Source organism: Petaurus breviceps, unplaced genomic scaffold, assembly GCF_028583685.1.
Source record: "Petaurus breviceps papuanus isolate PSGF00001 unplaced genomic scaffold, PetGlider_PUasm1.0 90743, whole genome shotgun sequence".
Classification (NCBI taxonomy): Eukaryota; Metazoa; Chordata; class Mammalia; order Diprotodontia; family Petauridae; genus Petaurus; species Petaurus breviceps.
The window spans coordinates 2,874,441-2,883,088 of NW_027187332.1; positions in this window are offsets into that span (position 1 = coordinate 2,874,441).

An 8,648-nucleotide genomic window follows, 5' to 3' on the forward strand; every position below is an offset into this window, starting at 1 on the left:
AGTAAAAATAAACCATAATTGGCAGTATCTACAGTATTATTTCAATTGTGCATCTGGGGAAACATATGTCAGAGTTTGGTTTTTAACTATGTCATCCTTATCAGATATCATTAGTTGAGTATGCTGTTATCACTCTTCACTCATAAGTCTTTCTTTTTCTTTGATAGTGGAATACTAACAGATCACAGTTTATCTCAAATGATAAATGACATTAAAGTTAATCCATAAGTTGTTTTCTTGAATGACTTCTTTCTCCATATATCCATCATAAGTTTTGTCTGATGGAATTGTCTCATATCTATTCTCAGATTAACTATCTCTCAGGGGGTATTTCAAATGAAATTCAAAGGCATATAACAATAGTCCATTAGGTTCTTGTATCAGCTGTTTTTTGTTTAGTTTTGTTTTTGTAAAATTTTTTAACTAGTTCAGTTCTGGTTAAGATGAAGACAGTTTTAAAAAAGCTAAAATTATAGACAGACATAATTATCTAAAATGTTTCTGTAAATAATAAGTGACATTTGAAATCTGTCTTTTGAATTTTAATAAGTAAATGAGAGAACTATGGTTCATTGTTTTTTAAAGCACATGGTTGAACTTTTCATGTATTCCCATGTACCCCTCTTTTACAAAGGAAATCACAGTCCCAGAAATGCCATCTCTGAAGTATTTAATTATAGAAATTATTTTCAATTTTAATATTTTAGTACTTATAAAATGGAAATAATTAATTCAATTATCATATATTATGAAGAGTATATAGTTTTTTAGCTCATTTTATTAAACACATGCAAAATAACTCAACACTTTTGTTCTATATTGTAACACCTTTGCTCACCATAAACTCTGAATATAATTGTTCATGTCTTTTTTTTCTGAGAGAAATGACTATGCTCTAGAGAAGCAATATAAGTAATAATATAAGTAAATGTGATATTTTCCCCTGCATGATTTTATTTCCACTCATTTTCTATTTGTAGCCTGATGTAATGGGAATGTAAATTATTAAGATCTTCCCTGCCCCTAGGCTAAAGTGTACCTGGAGCCTGGGGTAGGAGGCTTGTTTTTCAGTAGATTCTTCTTGATTGGCCAGTGAGTCAATAAGGTTGTTACATTCTTTGAGCCAGGAAAAGTCTATATAAGCCCTGATATGTAGCTTTGTTTTGGGGCTCACTTTGAGAAGTGTTCTGTGATTTGATCAGATGAAACTGTGGGAAGCCGTTGTTGAAAACCCCAGATGTTGATTTGGTATGGATGTAATGGTTAGACAGTTTGGAAATCTGTCTACTTGATCTGTTTCTCTGTCTTGATAATTCTGTCTGTATTCTCTGAAGCTCAGCGTGCTGACCTTTTTCCCCTGAAATAGGTAAACGATAAATGTTTGACTTATTAAAGTAAGCTTGTTAACCCATTTTGAGTTGATTTCATTTATCAAAGCAGATCCAAGAACTTGTATTGGCAGCCACCCTGTGGATGCTGGGATGCTTGCTGCTACACCTGATCATTGATTTTTAATCACAATTCTCTTGATATCACACAGCTTAATTTATAAAACTTTATAATGGCATTTAGAGATGACATTGATTTAATTGTGATTTGATACCCTAGTCTTGAAGATCATAGGATCATACATAATTTTAGAATTAGAAGGTATCTCACAGGTAATCTATTCTACCACATCTCATTTTGTAGATGTCAAAATAGTCATCAAGAAATAAATTATTTGCCAGTATCACATGGTTATAGATCCAAGATGTGTACCCAGGTTCTATGACTCCTTTACCATAGCTCCATTTTCCACTGCATTTAATAGCCTATAATTTGTAATATAAAACAATGGTAATTAGACTCAACATCAATCAATATGCAGCAGTGAGGAAGTTCTAATGAATCCTTTTAAGTTCCCTAAAATGTGTGTCAATGGATTCTGAAGACAAGTTATAGTCTTGATCTCTCTTGCAGAGAAAACCTAGGGATATAAATTGGGTGGGTATAGGAAATTTCAGAGTGCTGAAAATTCCCCTGCTCATGGAGGTCAGCAATTTCAATGTGATGCATAACCTTAGAAAGTTTCTCGGAGTACTGGGAAATTCATTTACTTGACCAAGTTCATGCAGTTAATATGTATCAGAGGCAGAACATGAAGCTAATCCTTCCCGGTACTGAGGCCAGGTCTCAATCTAGTCTACCATGCTCCTCTCTAAGAGTATTTATAAAGTGAAAATATAATATAATTAAATAAAAAAATCCATAAAGGTATTGAGGGGTAACAGAAGGAACTCTCAAGAGCAAAAGTTATCAATTTTTATTTAAACTCAGTTATCTACTGGATGAGAGAATGCAAATAAGTCACTTGAATGTCTTCATTTGTAAAGTGGGAATAATAGTACCTGCCTTTCCTACTTTCTGGGGTCTTGTGAAGATCAAAGAACATCATATACAGAATTTGGAAGTACTTTTTAAACCATGAAGTACCTTACACATAAGGTATTATTTTTGCATGACATAACTAGTCAATCCAGCAATTTAAAAAAATACCCTCAGTGCATTATCATAGTTTAGAGGTGACCTAAGATTCTATAATCCTCAGTGGCATAATGCATAAATTATGATATGTTCTATCATACTGAAAACCTGAGTAAAACTTTACATCAGACTGGTAATCTATCTGATGACCAACATATCTAAACATGGATGGTTTGAGAAGAGGAAATCAATTATTTAAATGTAATGACTCACCAAAACAGATAACAGTTGAAAATAATGAATAGTTTAATGTGCCTCTCTTGTGTTCCTCTTCCCACAGTAACAGGTCAGGGACAAAAGGGTTTTTAGATTGCCCTCTGCAAGCATCAACTTAACTGTTGGTACTCTAAATGTAAATTTTGGTTTTGGCAAAATGATCAATGAAAATAAAATCTTAAGAACTAAAACATACCTGTATTGACATTTTTATTATGTGCTGAAGGACACCATTCATAGGACTCCTAGCATTGTGTCAAAGAGTGCTCAGCAAAAGGAACTAACATGAAGACAATTGTATACAACACAACTTTTATAGAGAATACATAAACAGGAATTCTATCAAGAGCCTACAAAAACAGATATTTGATATTTGTTGATATTAATTCAATGGTGGGTGGAAGCCATGCACAAAGAAAAAAAAATGGATTAAAGAACTATAAGCCTGAAAGTAAGGTTGGGAATAAAGAAATGAAACAGGTGAGTGATTTTTATGTTACTCAAGAAACCCACTATTTAATATGAATATCATGAACCCTTTCTTCAAGAATAGTTTTTTTGGGGGGCAGCAGTCAAGATGGGGGAGTAGAAACAGGATTTCCATGGCACTCCTCTTTCTATTTCCTGCAATTCATGTAAAACATGACTCTGAAGAAACTTTGGAGCTACAGAACCCACAAGATGACACAGAGAAGCTAACTTCGCACTGAGGACAGCCCAGCAGGTCAGCAGAAAATAGCCATCACATTGCTCAGGGAGCCGAGCCCAGCTAGGTGAGCCTGTGGTTTTAGCCTCAGGCACGACCTGACCAGCCGCCAGCTGGAGGGATTTCAGATCACCAGCAACTGTGGTGGTTTCCAGAATTATCAACCCAAAGATGCTAAGGGCAAAGTGAGAGGTCAGTGTAGTTTGGACTTTGGGATCCAGTAGTTCTTCAGTGTGGTCAGCCTTTGCTCCTGGAGGGAGAAGCAGCTGAGGCACAGTGACTGTGCAGGAGCAGCAATGTGGCAGGTTCAGCTCCTGGCCAAAAATAATATGAACTGGATGTAGGCCATAGAGGAGGTTAAAAAGGATTTTGAAAACCAAATAAGAGAAGTGGAAGAAAAAATGTGAAGAGAAATAAGAACCATGCAAGAAAATTATGAAATGAGAGTCAACAGCCTGACTGAGGAAAATAACACCTTAAAAAATAGACTAACTCAAATGGCAAAAGAGGCTCAAAAAGGAAATAAGGAGAAGAATGTCTTTAAAAGCCAAACTTCCTGATGTAAAAAAGAATCTCAGAAGCTCATTGGAGAGAATCATTCCTTCAAAATTAGATTGGAGAAAATGGAAGCGAGTGACTTTATGAAAAATCAAGATACTATTAAACACATCCAAACAAATGAAAAACAAAAAGAAGTCAATGTGAAAGGTCTCATTGGGAAAACCTCTGACCCAGAAAATAGATCCAGGGGAGATAATTTAAAAATAGTTGGACTACCTGAAAGCCATGATAAAAAAAAAAGAACCTATAAGTCATCCTTCAAGAAATTCTCAAGTAAAATTGCCCCGATGTTTTAGAACAGGAGAGCAAAATAGAGGATGAAAGAATCCACTGATGACCCCCTTAGAAAGATCCCAAAAAGAAAACTCGCAGGAATATTATAGTCAGCTTCTGGAATTTCCCGATCAAGGAGAAAATATTACAAAGAGCCAGGAAGAAACAATTTGAATATTGTGGAAACACAATCTGGATAACACAGGATCTGGCAGCTTCCACACTGAGGAATAGAAAGGCTTGGAATATGATAGGAGCTGGGATTAAAACCAAGAATCACCTACCCAGCAAAATTGAGCATCATGTTTCAGGGGGAAATATGGTCATTCAGTGGAATAGAGAACTTTCAAGCATTCTTGAGGTAAAAACCAGGGTTGAATAGAAAAGCTGACATTCACATAAAAGAAACAAGAGAAGCATGAGAAGGGAAACAGGGAAAAGAAATCATGAGGAACTTATCAAAGTTGAACTAGTAACATTCCTACATGGAAAAATGCTAATTATAACTAATGAAACTTTTCTCAGTATGCAAATAGTTGAAGGGAATAGGGAGGGAATGACATACACACTCAATAGGGTATATCACCCTACCGGAGAGTAGGGGTGAAAGGGATGAGATGGGGGATAATGGAAGGGAGGGCAGGCTAGGGGTCAGGGAAGTTGGAAGCACCCACTTTTGGAAAGGGTCAGGATCAAAGTAGAGAATAGAACAAGTGGGTGGTGGGATAGGAGGGAGGGACATCTAGTCAGTCTTTTACAATATATCCACTATGAAAATGTTTTGCATAGTTACACATCTACAACCCGTACTGAATTGCTTATCTTCACATTAAGGGTGGGTGAAAAGTGAGGAAGGGAATGAATCTGTAATTCAAAGTTTTAAAATCAAACGTTTAATATGTATATATATATATATGTATATATGTGTGTATAGATTTACATACATATATATGTATATATGTGTGTATAGATTTACATACATATATATGATTAGAAATATTATTTTACATGTAACTGGGAAATAAGACATAGAAGCATTGAGGCATAGACATCCACCATGCCCTACTGGAAAGCTGGAGGTGTATGGGAGAAGATATGGGAGAGAGTAGATTTGGAAGAGGGATATCCAGTGGGATCGCTATTTTGGGGTGGTGGGTAGGGGAAAAACAGAGAGAAAATTTGTAGCTCAAAATCTTGTGGAAATGAATGATGTAAACTAGAAATTAAGAGAACATTTGATTAAAACAAAATTAAAAATAAGAATAGTTTTAAGGGGCAGCTGGGTGGTGCAATGAATAGAGCACCAGTCCTTGAGTCAGGAGGACCTGAGGTCAAATCCAACCTCAGACACTTGAAACACATACTAGCTCTGTGACCTTGGGCAATATACATATAATATAATAAATAGTTGAAAACAATAGTTTTGAAGGACTATTGGAGAGTGCCCTCCCAATCACAAAAATGCAGTAAAGATAAAGAAACTGATAATGACAGATGAGTAATGTGCATGTCATTTGAGAATCAATTGTGTGTGTGCAGTTAGATTACTCATTAGTTAAAATCAAGATCAAAATGAAAGATGAGATAATTCTGCAAAAAATCACAATTAAATTTTAAACATGTATTGACTGAAAAATGTGAAATTAATAAAAATAAACATATGAATCCTATCAGTATTTCTCAAAGAAATATAACATAAGAAATGGAGGCAGACTGGTCATACAAAAACAATGCATGATAAGTGTGTATAAGACATATTGTACTAGTATTCATGAAGTATGAAAAGCCATAGAGCGAAGCTTCTGGTATATTTTGTAGATATTTGATGGAAGATAATGACAAGATAAGGGAAAATATCTGACATTTTAAATACCATTAATGCTCTATGATTAGTACCAGTAGAAGGAGTATCTGCACTGATGAGATCATAGAGCCATTAAATTGTCACTGGAAAAAGAAAGGAAAACAAAAGTTGTCCATTTGTACCACAGTACTGCATGAAAACTTTTTATATTGTGTAATTATAGTCTTATTTCTCCACCATTAGACATATAATTCCATATGTAATATATATTGTAATGGAAATGCAAATTTAAAGATCTTCCCTGCCCCTAGGCTAAAGTGCACCTGGAGACTGGGGTGGGAGGCTTGTTTTTCAGTTGATACTTTTTGATTGGCCAGTGGGTCCAAAAGGTTGTTACATTCTCTGAGCCAAGAGAAGGCTACATAAGCCCTGATGTGTAGCTTTGTTTTGGGACTCACTTTGAGAAGTGTTCTGTGATTTGATCTGAATTCTGGGAAGCCGTTGTTGAGAGTCCCCCGGCTCTGAAAAACCCAGAATGTGGAAACCCAGATGTTGACTGGGTATGGATGTAATGGTTGGACAGTTTGGAAATCTGTCTACTTGATGTTTCTGTCTTGATAATTATGCCTGTATACTTTGAGGTTCAGGGTGCTGACCTTTTCTCCTGAACAAGGTAAACGATATATGTCTGACTGATTAAAGTAAGCTTGCTAACCCATTTTGAGTTGCTTTCCTTTAACAAAGCAGATCCAAAACCTGTGGTAGCTGCAAACCCTGAGGACACTTGGGGTGCTTGCTGCTACATATATATACATATAATTGCATATGCACACACAAAAAACACACATGGATATGTGTGTGTACCACAAATGTATATGAGAGCATCTTATATGTCACAATCTATGCCCATATACACATAAGTATAAAATGCGGCAAATTCTAAGAATTATTCCATTTTCTATTTGCCTCTGAAAAAGAAGAAGAAAAAATCTTAAATTGTTTTAGATACATTTAGTTTTACTTGCTGCCATGTCTTCAAAGAGAAAATGTTTAGCAAATACCTGAAAAATGAAGAACTGGAATTTTAATGAGATATCATGCCAAGAGATAAATTTTAGAATCATTCATTTTGAAATGATGTAACCAATTGCATTTTTGTATTTCAGAGTTTAGGCACCCCTTCCAAGGAGACGGATGACCAGATATCTTTTGCTTATCATCTCATGGAAATCTTGTCCATAGTCATTCTCAATTTGTCCATTCAATATATCAGGATCACTTTCCTAGGATTTCTGATATTTGGATACAAATGCAGCTTGCAAGTAATACATAATCTACACTACGAGACCAATCAGCCTCCTTTACCAGGCATATGTCTCTACAGCTGTAATTTTTTTATGTTGTTTTTTTCCCTGGAAAGCAAGGATTGGAAGACAATCTGTTTTGCTATTGTTGATATATGAGGAATACACCCTTGATCTCCCCTTGCTATTGGGGTGATCTATAACTTTCACTCTTTGGAGGTTGTGATATGCTATGATATGCAGCTCTAAAGCAGCACTGGAAGAAAAGTCATATTGGAAATTTTTTGTGGTATGGTTTTTATGTGTAATTTCCCAAATGCAATCCAATTTTTTTCTCTAATTTTCACTAAGAAATTCTGTGTAGCAATAATAATTTAAATTTGTAAACTCTCAAAGGCAACAGAAAAACATGAAACTGTGTAAAAATGTATTTTGTTGTAAAAGGGAGAGAAAGTGGAGAACTTGTAAAAATAATGGTGGGTTAATAGCAGGGAGGGTCAGATATAAGTTTGAAGAAAAGTTGCCTTAGAGAGAATACAGAAGGAATTTATTTTTACATCTAAAGTAGGAGAAAAATGGTGAATGAGAAAATGAAGAGAGAGAAATAATAAATTTGGAATCATCAAAGATGAAGGAGGCTGCACCTGACAGTCCTTAGTTTGTCAGCTAAGAAGGAAATATCTTATGTCAGAAGTCCACAGGATTAGGGAAGATAAAAAGAAGGCAAAGAAGGTAGAGAATAAGCTTTTTCAATATTATACTGGGAAATAAATAGTAAATTAATAATTTATTACTAAATTAATAAGAAGTTGTAGAGTGGCAGCAAAAATCCACAATATAATATAAAATAAAAAAGGAATGTCAAAAAAAAACTTTCTATAAAGTAGAAGCAGAGAAACCACATGGGTAATCCAATATTTTTTTGTTGAGAGAGTTGGCACAGAAGTATGTTAAGGAGAAAGTGTTTGCCTGGGTATAAGTAAAATCAAGTTTTACATAGTTATTAATGGAATCCAGACTGCTTGGAGAACGTAGAGTTCCCAGAAAAGTAATTAGAAGAATACATAAATGGGAATATCCAATGAGTGAGGAAGAGGGTTATAATATTTAAAAAATTGCCCACATTAGCTATAGAAGTCGAGATGTTTGGAGTCACTTCACTATTAATTATCAGGTTTTAGTTCTGTGCTCTCCATTATTCCTTTCTCCAATGAACAGCGAAGACCTACTGATCCCTCCATTGTTGTTTCTGTTGTTC